The 20,291-nt window shown below is 38.1% G+C and overlaps 1 long non-coding RNA gene across 2 annotated transcripts in view; it reads right to left on the bottom strand.

Annotated features, from left to right (window-relative positions):
- LOC117980882 (uncharacterized) overlaps nt 1-19,668 on the bottom strand; it is a 625,333-nt gene extending 605,665 nt beyond the window's left edge. For both annotated transcript variants that reach the window (XR_008626150.1, XR_008626149.1), the window contains exon 1: nt 19,535-19,668. This is a non-coding gene — a long non-coding RNA (uncharacterized LOC117980882). The remainder of the gene's footprint in view (nt 1-19,534) is intronic.
- Nucleotides 19,669-20,291: the final 623 nt, after the last annotated feature.

The raw sequence follows: 20,291 nt of genomic DNA, 5'->3' as shown, positions 1-20,291 counted from the left end.
GAAGTCAAATTGTCCCTGTTTGCAGATGACACGACTGTATATTTAGAAAACCCCATCATCTCAGCCCAAAATCTCCTTAAGCTGATAAGCAACTTCAGCAAAGTCTCAGGATAAAAAATCAGTGTGCAAAAATCACAAGCATTCTTGTACACCAATAACAGACAAACAGAGAGCCAAATCATGAGTGAACTCCCATTCACAATTGCTTCAAAGAGAATAAAATTCCTAGGAATCCAACTTACAAGGGATGTGAAGGATCTCTTCAAGGAGAACTACAAATCACTACTCAATGAAATGAAAGAAGACACAAACAAATGGAAGAACATTCCATGCTCATGGATAGGAAGAATCAATATCATGAAAATGACCATACTGCCCAAGGTAATTCATAGATTCAATGCTATCCCCATCCAGCTACCACTGACTTTCTTCACAGAACTGGAAAAAACTACTTTAAAGTTCACATGGAACCAAAAAAGATCCTGCATAGCCAAGATAATCCTAAGCCAAAAGAACAAAGCTGGAGGCATCACACTACTGACTTCAAACTATACTACAAGGCTACAGTAACCAAAACAGCATGGTACTGGTACCAAAACAGAGATATAGACCAATGGAACACAACGGAGGCCTCAGAAATAACACCACACATCTACAACCATCTGATCTTTGACAAACCTGACAAAAACAAGAAATGGGGTAAGGATTCCCTATTTAATAAATGGTGCTGGGAAAACTGGCTAGCCATATGTAGAAAGCTGAAACTGGATCCCTTCCTTACACTGTATATAAAAATTAACTCAAGATGGATTAAAGACTTAAATATAAGACCTAAAACTATAAAAACCCTAGAAGAAAACCTAGTCAGTACCATTCAGGACACAGGCATGGGCAAAGACTTCATTACTAAAATGCCAAAAGCAATGGCAACAAAAACCAAAATAGACAAATGGGATCTAATTAAACTAATGAGCTTCTGCACAGCAAAAGAAACTATCATCAGAGTGAATAGGCAACCTACAGAATAGGAGACAATTTTTGCAATATACCCATCTGACAAAGGGATAATATGCAGAATCTAAAAAGAACTTAAAACAAATTTACAAGAAAAAAACAACCCCATCAAAAAGTGGGCAAAGGATATGAACAGACACTTCTCAAAAGAAGACATTTATGCAGCCAAAAGACACATGAAAAAATGCTCATCATCACTGGTCATCAGAGAAATGCAAATCAAAACTACAATGAGATACCATCTCATGCCAGTTAGAATGGAGATCATTAAAAAGTTCAGGAAACATCAGATGCTGGAGAGGATGTGGAGAAACAGGAACGCTTTTATACTGTAGGTGGGAGTGTAAATTAGTTCAACCACTGTGGAAGACAGTGTGGCGATTCCTCAAGGATCTAGAACTAGAAATACCATTTGACCCAGCCATCCCATTACTGGGTATGTACCAAAAGGATTATAAATCGTGCTACTATAAAGACACATGGACAGGTATGTTTATTGTGGCACTATTCACAATAGCAAAAACTTGGAAACAACCCAAATGTCAATTGATAGACTGGATTTAAAAAAATGTGGCACATACTATGGAATACTATGCAGCCATAAAAAAGGATGAGTTCATGTCCTTTGCAAGGGACATGAATGAAGCTGGAAGTCATCATTCTAAGCAAACTATCACAAGGACAGAAAACCAAACACCGCATGTTCTCACTCATAGGTGGCAGCTGAACAATGAGAACACATGGACACAGGGAGGGGAACATCACACATCAGGGCCTGTTGAGGGGTGGGGGTCTGGGGAAGGGATAGCATTAGGAGAAATACCTAATGTAAATGACAAGTTGATGGGTGCAGCAAACCACTATGGCACATATATACCTATGTAACAAACCTGCATGTTGTGCACATGTACCCTAGAACTTAAGGCATTAAAAAAAAAAAACTGAAAAGATCTTGGAAGTTAAAATATTTTTTTAAAAATTTTGGTATACCATTAGCTTTTTCAACCCTGGGCACTCAACCTTTTCTTCCCTTATAAAAGTAATGTGTTTGGCATAAAATGTCTTCAGAAGAGTAATGTATGTAAAGGTGAAAGCCTGACAGTGTAATATTAGATTCCAAAAACCAAATAGTTGGAAGGAATTCTTGGTGAATCCTGACATCATTACTAAGGAAGGGATTTAGATGTCTGGTACCAATAAAACAGATCCTCTTAGACTTGATTCTAGTATCTATAGAAAGGAAAAGTTGCTTCAATTTTTGATTTTCTGTGTCAGTCTGTAATAGACAAAGTACAAGGCCCTATAATATTATATTTTGTAGAATTTATATAAGTATTTATATAAATACAGGCATATATTGGAGATATTGTGAGTTCAGTTCTGGACCACTGCAATAAAGTGAATATCACAACAAAGTGAATCACACAATTTTTTTTGTTTTTGCATAGAAAAGTATATTTACACTCTATCGTAGACTATTAAGTGTGCAATAACATTTTGTCTAAAAAAGTACATACCTTAATTAAAAATACAAAAAAGTACATATCTCAATTTAAAAATATTTTATTGCTAAAAATGCTAATAACCATTTGAGCCCTCAGTGAGTTATAATCTTTTCTGCTGCTGGAGGGTCTTGCATTGATGTTGATGGGAGCTGAATGATGAGGGTGGTGGTTGCTGAAGGTTGGCGTGCCCATGACAATTTCATAAAAGAGAACACCAATAAAATCTGCTGCATCAATGGACTCTTTCTTTCACAGAAGATTTTACTGTAGTGTGTGATGCTGTCTGATACCATTTTACCCACAGTATACTTTCAAAATTAGAGTCAATCCTCTCAAATCCTGCTGCTGCTTTATCAACTAAGTTTATGTAACACTAAATTATTTGTTTTCAACATGTTCACAGCATCTTCACCAGGAGTGGTTTCTATCATAAGAAACTTACTTACTCTTTGCTCATCCATAAGAAGCAATTCCTCATCCGTTCAAGTTTTATCATAAGATTGTAGCAACTTAGTAGCATCTTCAGCTCCAATTCTAATCCTAGTTCCCTTGCTGTTTCTCCCATATCTCAGGTACTTCTTCTACTTAAGTCTTAAATCCCTCAAAGACATCCGAGAGGGTTGGAATCAACTTTTTCCAAGCCCTTGTTAATATTTATATTTTGAACTCCCTCCATAAATCACAAATGTTCTTAATGGCATCTAGAATGGTGAATCTTTTCCAGAAGTTTTTCAATGTACTTTGCCCAGATCCATCAGAGGAATCACTACATCCCGCTGCTATAGCCTTATAAAATATATTTATTAAATAATAAGACTTGAAAGTCCAAATTATTCCTTGGTCCATGGGTTGTAGAATGAATGTTGTGTTAGCAGGCATGAAAATGACATTAATCTCCTTGCACATCTCCATCAAACCTCTTGGGTAATGAGGTACACTGTCAGTGAGCAGTAACCTTTTGGAAGAAATATTTTTTTCTGGGCAGTAGGTCTCAGCAGTGGACTTAAAATATTCAACAAACCATGCTGTAAACAGAGGTGCTGTCATTCAGTCTTTCTTTAATTTCTAGAACACAGGCAGAGTAAGTGCCCTAGGATTTTCAGCATGGTAAATGAGTATTGACTGCAACTTAAAGTCTCAATCTACATTAGCCATTAACAACAGAGTCAGCCTGTACTGCAAAGCTTCGAAGCCAGGCATTGACTTCTCTCTAGCTGTGGAAGTCCTAGATGGCATCTTCTTTCAGTAGAAGACTGTTTGGTCTACATTTAAAATCTGTTGTTAAATGTAGCCACCATCATCAATTAACTTAGCTAAATCTTCTAAATAACTTTCTTCAGCTTCTCCAAGAGCACTTGCCTCTTTACCTTGCACTCTTATGTTATGGAGATGGCTTCCTTCCTTAAATTTCATAAACCAAGCTCTGCTAGCTTCAAACTCTTCTTCTGCAGTTTCCTTGCCTCTCTTAGCCTTAGAGCACTAAAACTCTCCTCATATCAGCAATAAGGCTATTTTACTTTCTTATCATTTGTGTGTTCACTGGAGTAGAACTTTTAATTTCTTTTGAGAACTTTTTCTTTGCTTTCACAGCTTGGCTAACTGTTTGGCACGAGGAACTGAGCTTTCAGCCTATCTCAGCTTTTAAATTACCTTCCTTGATAAGCTTAATCATTTCTAGCTTTTGATTTCAAGTGAGAGACATGCAATTCTTCCTTTCACTTGAACACTTAAAAGAGACAACTGTAGGGCAATTAATTGGCCTAATTTTAATATTGTTGTATCTCAGGAAATAGGGAGGCCCAAGGAGAAGGAGAGGGATAGGAGAACAACAGGTCAGTGGAGCAGTCAGAACACAAATTACATTATTAGGTTTGCTGTCTAACATGGCCATGGTTCATGGCACCCCAACACAATTACAATAGTAACGTTAAAAATATGTAATAATGACTGATATAATAATGACAAAGTTTGAAATATTATAAGAATTATGAAGCTCAAAGAGACATGAAGTGAGCATATGCTGTTGGCAAAATAGCCCCAGTAGACTTCCTTGAGGAATGGTCGCCACAAATCTTCAATTTGTAAAAAATACAATAGCTGTGAAGCACGACAAAACAAAGTATGCCTGTAGACAGCACACCACATCAGAAAAACTCATTCGAATACTCAGAGTATTTTGTTTGAATCCTCTTTGAATACCTACTTGCTGATCCATAATGATATATGTGAGCCACATCATTAGTCATATGATTTATTTCTTTTTTCTGATATTCTTCCTTAAGAATTAGCATTTAGATAATATTAACATTGTTGCAAAAATAAACATTTATGTTCTCCCCATTTCCCATCAATTGTCTTTGCTGCTCCAGAGAACCACAGCATGCAGCAAAAGATTAAACAGCTCATTTTTGTTTCTTCTAGGACTTCAAAGAATCAGTTGGTTTCCACATCAAGTTCAAGTTTATGCAAAGTAGATTTAATTGCTTGTCACTCACATTGGGAAATGTTTCAAACATGGGTTGTTACTTAAAACAGTTTCAAGTTCATATTTTTCAAATCTCCATATTCACTTCAATATAAATGCACTGCAAAGAATAAATTCTTAAAATCAGAAAACATATCTAGCTAAGAATTAGGAAATTGAAATTCTAATAAGCCAAGTTTTCTTTATTTTGTTTTGTTTTTCATAATAATTTTTCTCTATATTGGCCAAAAATGTTCGAAGTGACTGTTGGGAAAATATACAGCAGACTAAGGACAAATTCATATAATATTATCTTAATTTTGGAGAATTATTCAGATGCACGTTTTTCTTACAGAATAACCTGTCAGACTTCAGAGGAATAATCTTTCTAATTTTGTTTTCAGACATTTCCTCCAAAAGATTGCAGAGAAAATCTTCCCACATATCCTGGGGCATACTTCGATGTGCCATTAGAGGGTAGTATTGTAACTACAGAGCTGTTAACCAATATTATTGATATGCCCAGAGGATACCACACCCCCATCACCTATAATCATACTTCCTAGGTACTTTAAGCAAATGAACACTCTAACAGACATTATAGTTGATTGCATACAACTGAGTGCTGAAGACAGCACTTTATGTCTGTGTTCATAATAACTTTCAAATGAATTGGCAGCTTATCTCAAATGGATAAAAGAAATGATAAATCAAAAACTGCAGTACAGGGGAGAAACTCTACACCATTCTACCACTTATGCAATGGAAGAGCCTAGAAAAAAAGAGAGAGGAAAAGTACAAAATAATTTAGCATCTTATAAGGTTGATGAACCTAAATCCAATGATTCATCATTCTGCCACAATCTTGACCCAGTAAATGTGTTATGTGTTTTGTGGGACATACATATACACATTTTTTTCCAAATTCAAATTCAAAAAGAGAAGATAACTGAAACAATATACACAAAGAAAAATATTACATAATTTTGCAAGTGTTGTATCTATATACAGATATAAGAAAAAGCAATATGTGGATAAATATAACAAGAAAAATAATTTTCATCCTCACTAAATTTAGATTTCTCTTTTGGTCTTGTAAACTTGCCTGTGAAAACTATCAAAAGAAAAATTATTTGAGATCTCCCCTGAAGAAAGAGATGGAAAATGGAGGCTTGTGATTTCCCTGCTTCCCCGGACCCCTCATCTTCCTTACCTGAGTGATATTGTGTCAGAAGAAGAGCATGGTATTTGTTGTCACTCACTAGCTATAATACTGTGGATTCTCAGAGCCTCAATTTCCTCAGCTATGAAAAGATGGTTATAAGATTTACCTCACACAGTTCTATTAGGATTATATTAGGTTACGATTATAGAAATAGTAAGATACAGAGAATGACACACAGTAGAAATTCCACAAGTGCCATTTCTTTCCATCATCCCCTTTGAAACCCAATAAGACTCTAACATATTTAAAGGTCACAATTTCAGATTAGAATTACAAAACCAAGAGACTTAGAGGTAGAATATAGGTTTTTCTGTCTGTTGCCACTTTTACATAATGACGACAGTTATGTAACTTGTTAACAAGGAAAAAAAGTAAAAAGTATGCTAATGGATGTGTAGTACTGCAAGTATCAAAATGAATTACATTTGATCTACATAGTACTTCTTTCCTCCGTATCCACTGCACTGTAATCTACTTGTGGCCTATGTCTTACCATCCTTCTATTTCTGTATTCCATGTGACATATGGAAGCTCCCAGACACCCCTCCACTCCAGCATACTGATGACTTAGCAATAACTGGGAGAAAGGTAATGATGGAGTAGCTAAAGAATTTTAAATTCCATATGAGGAAATATTTATCACTAGAATATAACCATTCCTACATAGAAACCTTTAATCCAAAAGTGTCTTACATCTCCAGGGTTTATGCAATCTGAATATTGAGAAGATATTATTTTAAATTTCCATAAAAGAAGTAAATTATTGTTAACTAGGACATAAAACATGCAGAGACTCCCATTTCTCCACTCTTTCTTCTAATAGTTGGACAGTTTCACAGCTGCTACAAACATCTTCGGGTAAAATTTTGTGTGCTTGGGTGGGGATGGAAGTGATTGAGGGTAGGGGGTTTTAATGCCCATAATCCCAGGCAGCTGAATTCCCCAAATGCTTCAGCTGCCTGGATTCTTTTCTTACTCGTGGGTATGTAGCAGAGCTAAGCCTTCCCTCCATTCCTACTTTAGTCTTTGTTTTCCGAAGTCTGGCTCCCCAGCAGAGGGTACTCCAGATGAATTCTTGGGAACACAAAGTTCCAAGCAATGCTGTCTGTGCACTCATTTCTGACACTACTTATGTACAGCATTGATGGATTAAAGATACTGATTTTATCTCTGTGGGGAAAAAAAAGAAGGCAGTTTGCGTGTCTTATCTTGTTATGTTGCAACTCCTTTTGAATCTCTAAGAAGCCTTTGCTTAAAGACAAACATGGATACGTGGCGATGTTTTAAAACCCACTCTGTATCCCTGGCTTTTCTAGAAGAGTCCAGTGCAGGGCAGCCTTGGGAGGTAAGCTAGGTTTCATTTTGTCCCATTGCTTAGAATGAGCCCTGGATTAGAAGTCAGGAAATCTGAATTAAAATACAAGCTCTGCTTTATTGAGTGGTCCCCTAGGAGAGATACTGATGGCTGCTGATTAGAGATAAAAGTTAAGAGAAGTCATTAGAATCCAGATGATATCTGACATTAGAGCTGATGAGAATTGCTGATTGACTGAAAGTGGGCTTATGAGGTAAAGAGTGAAGCCAAGGATGATTCCTTTTTTTGGTCTGAGCAGCTGAAGAATAGAGTTTTGATTTGCTAAAATGGGGATGGAAGGGCTGTGGCATGAGCAAGTCTTGGGGGTAAAACAAGGAATTTGGAACCTGTTAAGACTGAGATGCCAATTAGACATGGAAATGCTGAGCTGGATACCTAAGTCTGGAGTTCAGAAGAGAGATCAGGACTCAGTGTTATCAGTGCATTGAAGATATTTAAAGACATGGGGGGCCGGGTGCACTGGATCACGCCTGTAATCTCAGCACTTTGGGAGGCCAAGGCGGGTGGATCGCCTAAGGTCAAGAGTTCAAGACCAGCCTGTCCAACGTGGTGAAACCCCGTCTCTACTAAAAATACAAAAAATTAGCTCGGCGTGGTGGTGGGTGCCTGTAATCCCAATTTCTCGGGAGGCTGAGGCAGGAGAATTGCTTGAACCCAGGAGGCGGAGGTTGCAGTGAGCTGAGATCGCACCACAGCACTCCAGCCTGGCGACAAAGTGAGACTCTGTCTCGAAAAAATAATTAATAAATAAATAAATAAATAAATACAGACAGACATTGGAAAAGAGTGATAACTGAGGCAATTAGTGACCGAAGAGAAAAAAAAAGTCTGACCATTGATGATAATCTAATGTTTAAGGTGGGAGGAAATAAGGAACTAGCGAAGGCAATATGGAAGGAGAGGACAATTAGGAAGACAATTAAGGCAAATTGTGGTCTGGGAGACCAAACAATGAAAGAGTGTGTTTCAAATTGGAAGGAGCAACCACTGCATGAACTGTTGCTGACCAATGGAAAAAGGTATCTGTTCTGTTGACTCTCCTATCCCCTGCTTTGAATAAAGTTTCCCCTAAATAAATATAAAAATACAAGCCTTTGCCTTTGATTGTGTGACCTTAGGAAGAGTGATTTAGAATCCATGATAATTATTTTTCTCCTAATAAATGGAAATATGGTCATACATTTTATTTACTATCCACTAAGTACACAAAAATTGGTCTTACAAAAGATAAAATTGCATTTGGTAAAATCAAGAGCAAATGAAAGATTTTTAAAGCTTTCCTGCAAACTTGAAAAGAGTTAAAGAGAGTTAACATTGGGCAGCCTGGTTTTCTACTTTCACTGAGATACACAAGAGCCAGGTGCTTCCCAGCCAGTCTCCAATAACTGCCAGCCAATCTCTTCCTAAGCCATAGGGAGCAAATACACAATAGTTAAAGTGAAAAAGTTAAGTATTTCCCCAAAATCTTGTTGGTTTGTTTTTAAATTCAGTTGTTAAGAACCCACAACATTTTAAGGCAGAAAAAAAAATTAACAAAGGGAAAGTGTGGTGATGGTGCTATAGTATTGATATGTGTATTGTGATTGGTACTGATTGAACTTGTAGCATAGTACCAACAAGAGTAAGTTTTCCTAATAATGATACAGGATTAAAGAATTTTTTTTTTTTTGGACGGAGTCTCGCTCTGTTGCCCAGGCTGGAGTGCAGTGGCGCCATCTCGGCTCACTGCAAGCTCTGCCTCCCGTGTTCACGCCATTCTCCTGCCTCAGCCTCCTGAGTAGCTGGGACTACAGGCGCCCGCCACCGCGCCCGGCTAATTTTTTGTATTTTTAGTAGAGACGGGGTTTCACTGCGTTAGCCAGGATGGTCTTGATCTCCTGACCTCATGATCCACCCACCTCGGCCTCCCAAAGTGCTGGGATTACAGGTGTGAGCCACCGCACCCAGAAAAATTTTTAAAATGCAAAAAATAAAACACTTTTTATTCTATATCTGGAGTGTCCAATCTTTTGGCTTCCCTGGGCCACACTGGAAGAAGAATTGTCTTGGGCGATACATAAAATACAGTAACACTAATGCTAGCTGATGAGCTTTTAAAAAACTGCAACAAAATCTCATAATGTTTTAAGAAAGTTTACAAATCTGTGTTGGCCCACATTTAAAGGCATCCTGGGTCATATGCAGCCTGTGGGCCATGGGTCGGGCAAGCTCATTCTATATCATTCAGTTTATTATAATAGATTCCAAGGTTTATGAAATTGATCACAAAAGCCAACTAACCCAGACTCCATAAGTGACCTGTCCACATTTTGACAGCACACCTGGTTGGAAGTAGAGCTGGTATGAGTAACCAGGGTCACTGACTCCACATTCGGTGTTTGTTGTTGTTCCTTCCCACCCCTCCCACAAAAATGGGTTTGGTTTTGGAGTATAATTTCTAGTTACAACAGTTACATCTTTATTCATTTAGTTCTAATTTTACTTTTCCTTTTAAATACACATCTTGGGGAGTTCTAAAGCTAAGCGGGACTATTAATTCTAAGTTGCCTAGATCAACCATGCAATCTGATAGATAAGATTTATTTATAAATTATTAAAATCTAAATTTCAAACTCTAGGAAAACGGGATCTAGCCTTGTTAGTTTACCAGGGTTTTTCTCACATGCAGTAAACATTCAATAAAGATCTGTGGCATAAAGTTTTTAAATATTTCCCTCCCGTTATCCAATTTTATACCATGGCTCACACCACACCCCCTTTGAATATCAACTTTTTCATGGGTGTTTATTTATTTAGCGACAGAGTCTGGCTGTGTTGCCCAGTTTTGTTTAAAGATAGGTTCTCACTACGTTGCCTACGCTAAGCTTGAACTCTTAGGTTCAAACAATCCTCCTGCCTTAGCTGGGATTACAAGCCTGTCCCACCACACCTGGCTTTGATTTAAATTTCACATTTTTAGTGAGACTTTCTCAGGCTATCCTATGTAAAATGCAAACTCTCACTATTTAGGTCTCCCTTGATTTTTCTCCTTAGTACTTATCTAGTTTATTTTTATATATTTTCTTTTCTATTACTGAATTTTCTCTTTTATTATATATCTTCCCCATCAGAAAGATGCTCCATATGGTAGACACTTTAAGTCTCTCTTTTTTTTTTTTTTTTTAATAAGATTTGGAGTCTTGCTCTGTCACTCAGGCTGAAGTATAATGGCACAACCAGAGCTCCTGCAGCCAGCCTCAAATTCCTGGCCTCAAGTGATCCTCCCACCTCAGCCTCCTGAATAGCTGGGTATATGCCAAACATCTAGCTAATTGTTTTCTTTTTTCAGGGATGGAGTCTTGATATATTGCCCAGCCTGGTCTCAAACTCCTGGCCTCAAGCAATCTTCCCATTTCACCTCCCTAGTTGCTGGGATTAAAGTCATGAACCATGAAACGTGGCTACTCTTTTTCACAGATGAGTACCCAGTGGGGAGAACAATGCCTTGTACCTAATATTGCTCAATGAATATTGGTCTCACTGAATGAATTAGTGAATTTAATGACAAAAACTTCATACTGTTAAAAAAGATGTTTTAGATTATGTTTATTTTTGGAAGATATGAGGTTGTAGAAAAATGTTTTAATAAAAAGGCAAAGGCAGAAAAACAGAGAGTTTCTTAGCATAAATAATGAACCTAGCTGGCACCACCCAGATCAATAAATTGACTCATCTGATCTTGTGGCCCCCATCCAGGAACTGACTCAATGCAAGAAGACAGCTTTGACTCCCTATGATTTCATCTCTGACCTGACGAATCAACACTCCTGGCTCACTGGCTTCCCACCACCCACCAACTTGTCCTTAAAAACTCTGATCCTGGGGCCGAGCACAGTGGCTCATGCCTGTAATCCCAGCACTTTGGGAGGCTGAGGCGGGTAGATCACGAAGTCAGGAGATCGAGACCATCCTGGCTAACATGGTGAAACCCCGTCTCTACTAAAAATACAAAAAATTAGCCAAGTGTGGTGGCGGGCATCTGTAGTCCCAGCTACTCGGGAGCCTGAGGCAGGAGAATGCCGTGAACCTGGGAGGCGGAGCTTGCAGTGAGCCAAGATCGCACCACTGCACTCCTCCTGCCTGGGCAACAGAGGGAGACTTCGTTAAAAAAACAAAAACAAAAACAAAACAAAAACAAAAAACACACTCTGATCCTGGAATGCTCAAGGAGACTGATTTGAGTAATAATAAAACTCTGGTCTCCTACAAAAAAAAAAAAAAAAAAAAAAAAAAGAGGATGTTTAAGGCTCACTTCTGACACCTGGTTTTATAACTCTAAGCACATTATTTAATCACCCAGGCTTTCTGTGGTGATTTACAAACCAAGGATTATTAGATTTCCCTAGAGTACATAATGTAAAGAATAAATAAAATGATGGCTATGAGAGTTTTTTAAACTCTTAATCACTATACAAATATGAGGTGTCATTATGATATGAGGTAGTAACATTTTCATTGTAAATTTCAGTATTAAGATATACAGAGTAACTATAAGAATAGAATAAAGTTTTCTCCAGTCTTTTTCTTGCTCAAGTAGGACAGACTACTTGTTTTGAGTTGATTTCCTAAAAACTTAACAGTCATAAAAATATAACTGCAGTAATACAAATATTTTCTGCTTGTTTAAAAATGTTATATATTTTATTACAGAAATCTTAGGAAAAATAAGCAAATCACAAAAAAACCCAAATCTTACCACTGATAGATAACGACTGTCACATTTTCATCTATGTTCTTTTATTTTTTAAAAAAGATATAATAATTTTCTAGTTTCAGGTTCTTTTTAACACAATGTTGGGATAATATTAATAAATTTCTCTTTACGTTTTAATTACAAGTTGAGGCTGAGCCCGGGTATTGTCACGACTGGACCGGGTGTGCATGCATTTAGGGTACACCAACACACCAGCCTCCTGACACCTTAGCCCCTTCCGACTTTGGTCGCTGAGAAGCACTGGAGGGAGGTTGGCAGGGGCAGGGGGTGTTGAGGGTGGCTCAGTGCAGGCCTGCAGGCACCCCTTGGCATGAATAGCCTGAGCGTCAAGGGTGGCAGGCTGATGGCAGCAGAAGGCAGGCAGCTAATGGGTAGAAAGGGGTGGGTGCCTGGTGAGGCACAACCTTCATGCCTGGGACAGCCTGAAGCCTGGGGGTCAGGCTGCCAGTTCTGTGAACTGGAGTGAGAACTTACGGTGCTTTTTTCTGGGCCCACCCATGGCTGCCTATGGACCAATCAGCATGCACTTCCTCCCCTCTGAAGACCATAAAACCCCTGGACTCAGCCAGAAGGGCAGATGTCGGGACAACCTACCTGCAGAGAGGAGCTCCCCACTGTGGGTCTCCTCTCTACTAAGAGCTGCACTAATCGGGATGACCTGCTTGTGGAAAGGAGCTACCCACTTCAGGTCATCTGACAGCTGTACTGTTGCCTCAAAAAGCACCTCCTTGCCTTACTCACCCTCCAGTTGTCCCCATACCTCATTCTTCCTGTTTCAGGACAAGAACGTGAATGGTGGGACTGAAAGAGCTATAACATAAACAGGGCTGAAGCATGCCCCTTGCTTGCCACATTGTGGGTGACAAGAAAGAGAAGAGAGAAGGAGATAAGAGCTGCAGCCCTTTGGGGAGCCCAGACTTAGGAGCTTCCCAAACCAGGGCTGTGACACACTCTTTGGGAATGTGCAGTTACTGATGTCTTCAAGCTTGTGGGTGCCACCACGTTTCCTGGTGCCAGCAGTGGAAACAGTTGCCTAGTCCAGCCACAGCCTTGCAGGGAGCTGGGGGCTGTGCCGGTGCCTGGAGCTGCCTGCCCCGTTGCACCCAGCGTGCATGGCTGTGCACTGCAGCCAGACCCTGTGCTTGCTTGCTCACTCACACACCCTTGGCCACTCCACACCTGGCTTGCCCTTGGCAGGTATGGGATTTGGGCAGGTAGCATGAGCCAAGCGCAGTCTGCCAGGCCAAGTGGACAGAATGATCCCAGTGGGCCCAAGCAAAACTTGGGCAAAGGTGCCACCAGCCACAAAGGTTTCCAGCTGGCAAAGCAACACTCCAAGGATCCTGTAACAATGATAAAGTTTTGAACATACATACAAGTCACTCTTCAACCAGAGCTTAGTCCACTTCTTTCATGTGTGATCTGACATCATCTCTCAAAGCTATTAAAATTTCTGAGATTAACTGGATTGAACTTTTTGAAAAGATAGCCAGAAAGTTGAAAAAATTCTATTTAAATTAACTGAAGGTAATAATTAAAAATATATGAGTTTCTTTTAAGGGAATAGTTTATACTGTTTATAGCATTTCTTTCAGCTTCTGGTAGAGAGTAAGTACCTCATAAACATTATGTTGGCTTTAACTGAATGTGTAACTTGTTTTTAAAAGAGCATTTAGATGAAAGTTTGAGTTCTCAACCTAACAAAATAAAAATGAGAAATTTGTAAACAAAGCTAAGAATAACAGATTCTTGAAACAAAACAAGTAGATATAGTAGATAAATCTTACAGATAAAATAGTAGATAGGCTTGGCGTGGTGGCTCATGCCTATAATCCCAGCACTTTGGGAGGCCAAGGTGGGTGGATCACCTGAGGTCAGGAGTTCGAGACCAGCCTGTCTAACATGGTGGAACCCGGTGTGCACTAAAAATTCAAAAAAAATTAGCTGGATGTGGTGCCGTGTGCCTGCAGTCCCAGCTACTTGGGAGGCTGAGGCATGAGAATCCCTTGAACCCGGGAGGCGGAGGTTGCAGTAAGCTGAGATCATGCCACTACAATCCAGCCTGGGCGACGAAGCGACACTGTCTCAAAAAAAAAGTAGATATATAAAATTAACAGGATTAGCAGAGAGGTTTAGTACAAACATAATCATCCATAAATGATATTTCTTTTCACTATAAAGCTCAACACTTTTCCCTGCTTTAAGTTTTAAATACTTATGTGGATTCAAGTGTGATTTCTTCTTGGCACCTAGTAAGTAACATATGGTGTAACAAACTATTGCTTCATTGGCTTCAGTACTACCCTCATCCTTGCATCCTTGTTTTCTCCTGGATGTCTCATAAGAAAATGTGTCAAAGTCAACACATCATTACAGTCTTTCCTCTCCCTCTGCCCCTCCCCTACTCTTCATCCTACTCCTGTCTTCTCTATTTCAGTAGCAGCCCCATCCACACTGTTACACGATCCAGGAACCTGGATTCATCCCACTTTTTCTGGTTCTGACGCCTACATTTCAGCCAATCATCAAGTCCTGCCTGCTTTACCATCCACATATTTTTCATCCCCACCTTGTCTTCTCCACCTCTGCTGTTGCTTCCTCAATATGAGTGGTCATGATCACTTCTATTACCTTTCTCTCTCTTCTGTTAAAGAAGCCTTGGCTTCTTTAAATGTATCTTCCACACATCAACCAGAGAGCTCCATAGCACAGCTCTGCTTAAATATGGTCATGGGTTGCTTAATAACAGGGACATGTTCTGAGAAATGCATTGTTAGACAATTTCATTGTTGTGCGGACATCACAGAGGGCACTTACACAAATCTAGATGGTATGGCCTACTACACACCTCCGCTGTATGAGATAGACTATTGCTCCTAGGCTACAAATCCATACAGCATGTTACTGTACTGAACACTGTAGGCAATTGTAACAGAATATTTGTGTATCTAAACATAGAAAATGTACAGTAAAAATATGACATAAAAGATAAAAATACTCATCCTATCTAGGGAACTTGCCATAAATGAAACTTGTAAAACTGGAAATTGCTCTGGGTGAGTAAGTGAGTGAGTGGTGAGGAGTGACTACAAAGGCCTAGGACATTACTGTACACAACTGTAGACTTTATAAACCTGTACACTTAGGCCACACTATATTTAAAATTTTTTTCTTCAAAAATAAACAGCTTACTGTAACATTTTTATAATCCTATAAATGTTAACATTTTAGAAACTTTTAAATTTTGTTTTAACTTTTTGACTCTTCTGTAATAACATTTAGCTTAAATTACAAACACATTGTATAGATGTACAAAAATATATATCCTTATTTTATTTTAAATTTTTATTTTTATTTTTTACTTTTTAAAATTTTGTTAAAATCTAAGACACAAACAAACATGTTAGTCTAGGCTTTCACAGGGTCAGGATGATCAATATCACTGTCTTCCACCTCCACACCTTGTCCCACTGGAAGGTCTTCAGGGGCAGTAGCACATGGAGCTGTCATCTCCTATGATAATAATGCCTTTTCTGGAATATTTCCCGAAGGACCTGTCTGAGGCTGCTTTACAGTTAACTTCTTTTTTATAAGTAAAAGGAGTACACTCTGAAATCATAATTAAAAAGTGTAGTGTTGTAAAAAATAAACTAGTTATATAGTTGTATATTATCATTATCAAGTATTATGTAAAGTACATAATTGTATGTGATATACTTTAATATGATTGGCAGTACAGTAAGTTTGTTTACAGCAGCATCACCACAAACACATTATTAATGCATTGTGCTATGATGTCATGCCCACTAGGTGACAAATTTTTCAGCTCCATGATAATCTCATGGGACCACCAACATGTATGCAGTCTATCATCGACCACACCATTGTTAGGCAGTGCATGACTGTACTTTACTTGGTTTCTATCACTCAAAGAACAAAGGCCAAGCTCCTTAGTATGGTATTACCAGGAGAGTATTTATCTCAATTCATTTTCCATTTTTCCCACTTTGTATTTTACTGTTTGGAATTCAGCGAGTTTTGGTTGCCTGCATATAGCAGGGTGTTATATAGCTCTTAGCTATTGCTCAAGCTTTCTCCTTCTAACCCCCTGACTACATTTCACTTAGCTTTCATGATTGTGTGGAAAACCTTTGCTGACTCTCCACATTGGGGTGAGTACCCTCTTCTGTACTGACAGTGTACCCACTGCATGTCTTTATCCTAATACAGTGAAATAATTTCATGTGTGTTTTCTCCCCAGTTAGATTGCTGAGAGCCTCCATGAAAGGGTCAGTTTCTGACAGCTTTCTAATCCAAATGCCTCACTCAGAAAGAAAAATAAATACAATGCTAAACCAAACTGAATATTAGAAAGTAAAAATTAGTAAGAGGTAGCAGGTATAAAGCCCTTCCAACATGCCAGACATTATGCTCAGAATTTTTCTATAGTATTATCTTGTTTAATTTTTATAATATCCCTGGAAAGTGGCTGCTTTAATGACCCTCATTTCACAGATGGAAAGCATGAGGCCTATGGGATTAAGTAACTGGCTCAAGGTCACACAGGCACTATGGCCAGAATTTCACACAGAGGCTGACTCTTGGGCTTAAGCATCCAAGCAACATGCTACTAGCTGATTTACAAAATTACTTTTTGGAAATAACTAGACTAAAATTTATAAGTCTAAATACCTAGTAGCCAAAGCAAAACCTGTTTTGGTGAAGTGGATAAATTCATCACTGCTTTATGTTTATAATGAAAGGTCTTTTCACCACTAGAGAAGGATAGACTTAGCCCTGCACTGTTTAATTTTACTCAGTTTTATTAGCAATCAGGCTGTTCACTTTCAGTATCCCTTACTGAAATAGGTTGTTTGAATGGTAAATCCCTACTTATAGGAAGAAACAGGCAGAGGAAAAGTAAACGCTAGGATCACAACTCATGAATTAATTTGACCCCTGCCTCAAGAGAATCTCAACTATCAAACAATAAGCAAACCATCAAATGATACCCCTCCTGGTTTCTATGAGAAGTTAAATATAAAAGAGCAGAAATAAACATAAACCTAAAAATACCTGAAGGGAATTTGCACATATGACAAACAGCTAACCTACAAATGCAGAAGTTGAGCAATGTCAGGCAAGCCTTGAAAATCAATACAATCAGGAGGTTACTTACTATAAGCAAATATAGAACATCCTTCACAAAATTTATTTCTAAGGACTTTGGGGCTTCTTCGTGACTTTATTTTAAGATTTGAGAAATGTTTCAGTAAGAATAAAAATGAAATGAAGGTGAACATTTTAAACAGATTTATATCATCACATAAGATAAATTTGGGGAAAAAAGTAGACTTCATTGTTGTAAGTCAATGTTTTCAGAAACATCTTTAATATTTCTTAAATAAAATCACAGCCCAGAAATAAAAACGAGAAACAGAATAGTGACTAGGGGAAATATTAATTATATCATTAGTAAAATTGAAATTTTCCTAAAGTAGATGACGCTCACATTTCCAAATAAAACTTCTCCAGACTTGTCCATTCTCCAGAAGGTCTTAAACCTGCTTTCTTTTCCTTCCTTCCTTCCTTTTCTTTTTCTTTCTTTTTTTTTTTTTTTTTTTTTGAGAAAGGATACAGTGTCATGAGAAGGTCTTAAACCTGTTTTCTTTTCCTTCTTTTCCTTCCTTCCTTACATCTTTATCTTTCTTTCTTTTTTTTTTTTTTTGAAAAAGGATGCAGTGTCACGATTATGGCTCACTGCAACCTTGATTGAACTCCTGGTCTCAAACAATCCTTCCACCTTGGCCTCCAGAGTAGCTGGGACTAGAGGCATGTGCTACCATACCCAGCTAATTTATTTTTTTAATTTTGTTTGTAGAGACAGGGTCCTGCTGCTATGTTGCCCAGGCTGGTATCAAACACCTGGCCTCAAGCAATCCTCCCACCTTGGCTTCCCAAAGTGCTGGGATTACAGCTATGAGCCATAGCACTCAGCCTTAAACCTGTTTTCTATTATAACAAAACTTAAATATAAGGAAATATTACAGTTTTCATAAAGATCCACACAGTACTCTGAGGAGTGCAAAAACAACTAGATTTGAGGTTCTAAAGGTCTTGTGAACTTGGGATGTGGCACTAATGTGACAAAAAGCTTCTAAGTATACGATCTTGCAAGCTAATCTGCATGTCATGAAACAGGAAGTTTCACAAACCAAATTGAAATGCTTACATCACACAGCTTATTGAGTCAATCTTAAACACACAACAAAAATCAACAGGAAAGAGATAGATAAATTAATACACTTTGCACAGGGTGTAAGCACTTACTGAATCCTACTTAAGCCACGTGCATTTGTCCTGAATTCCTCATGAACATTTTGTGCCTAAGTCCTTCTGGATTAGTTTGCTAGAGCTGCCATAACTGGGTACCATGAATTATGTGGCTTCAACAACAGAAGTTTACTGTTTCAAAGTTTTGGAGACTAGAAGTCTGAAATCAATATGTCCACAGCATTGATTCCTGCTCAGAGCTTTCAAGGAGAATCTATCCCACATCTCCATCCTAGCATCTGGTGGTCTGCTTGCAATCTTTTGCATTCCTTGGCTTCTGCTACATCACCCCAATCTCTGTCTTCATCTTCACATGCCGTTATCCCTGTGTGCATGTCTGTGTCCAAATTTCTTTTTTTATAAGGACACCAAGTCATATTGGATTAGGGGCTCACCCTACTCCAGTATGATGTCATCTTAACCATTTACATTTGCAACACCACTAATTCTAAACAAGGTCACATTCTGTGATACTGGGGGTTAAGACCCCAATATATGAATTTGGGGGACACAATTCAACCCATAATACCTTCCATTCCTTCTTATTTATATGTGTTACTTTCTTTCTGTCAATATATTTCACAAGCTACATACTTCTATAATCCATTTCACCTACCTTATTAATTTCTCTTATTTTCAATAGATAAAATAGAATATTCTTAAATAATGCAGCAAATGAACACCACTGGGCCAAATGTTTTCATCTAAAAAATAACACAAACAGATAAGAACCCACTGACATACAGCTTTTCTGTGGTACAGCCACATATATGAAAATCCTGCCCTTGAATTCCAATTACCCAGAAAGTCTTTATTCATCATTACAGAATGACCTAGCTCTTCTATCAAAGGTAACACTACTCACCTATTCCCAGAGGCAGGAAGCTAAATGATAGCAGGTTTCATATCCATAAAATCTCAAAGTCTTGTAAGGCTCAAAAGCCTATTTAGTAAATGAAAAGAAGGAAGCAAGATTGAGAGAAGAGAGATGTTTTTGATCAGTGCTTTGCAAATACTGAAGAATAACATGTTTCCTGTGGGTTTCCAGGCTTAGCATCTATTCTGATTTTGTTAGACTTGATTCTTAATATAGTAGAAACCGTGACAAGCTATAAAATCTCTGCAGTACCTAAAGAATAGTTCTCACTAAAGATAAAACACTACAAGGAATAATAAAAACGATAATTCATAGCATTTTCTAATTCTCCAATATTTGAAAATCCATAGCATAGGGGCAAAAAAGAAATAAGGTGTTAATTTTTTACAGTACAGAGTCTAAAGTTATATATAAAGATAAATACAAAGGCCAGAGATTGTTCTAGAAAAATGCTACTAGAAATATAACCTTTTCTTTCTACATTTCTATCTGTATCTCTTTCCTCTGTTCTGGAAATCTTCCTAAATACTCCTATCTATATTTGTTATATTTGTAAAGACAATAATTAGTAGCTAGCTTATTAACTGCTAAGGGTTTAAGTCAGTTCTTATCATGTTTGCATGGATGCTGGGTTTCATGGAGATACTGGAATTGATTTAGCAGATCTAGGGCTGTGCAAAGACTGTCAAATTTTAAAAGACTTCTGCAGGTGATCCTGATGCTCATCCAACTTGAGAAGCCCTAG

The sequence above is a fragment of the Pan paniscus genome, chromosome 6 (genome assembly GCF_029289425.2).
Source record: "Pan paniscus chromosome 6, NHGRI_mPanPan1-v2.0_pri, whole genome shotgun sequence".
NCBI classification, from domain to species: Eukaryota; Metazoa; Chordata; class Mammalia; order Primates; family Hominidae; genus Pan; species Pan paniscus.
Note: the sequence above shows the minus strand (reverse complement) of the source record. Positions and strands in the feature narration are given on the sequence as shown.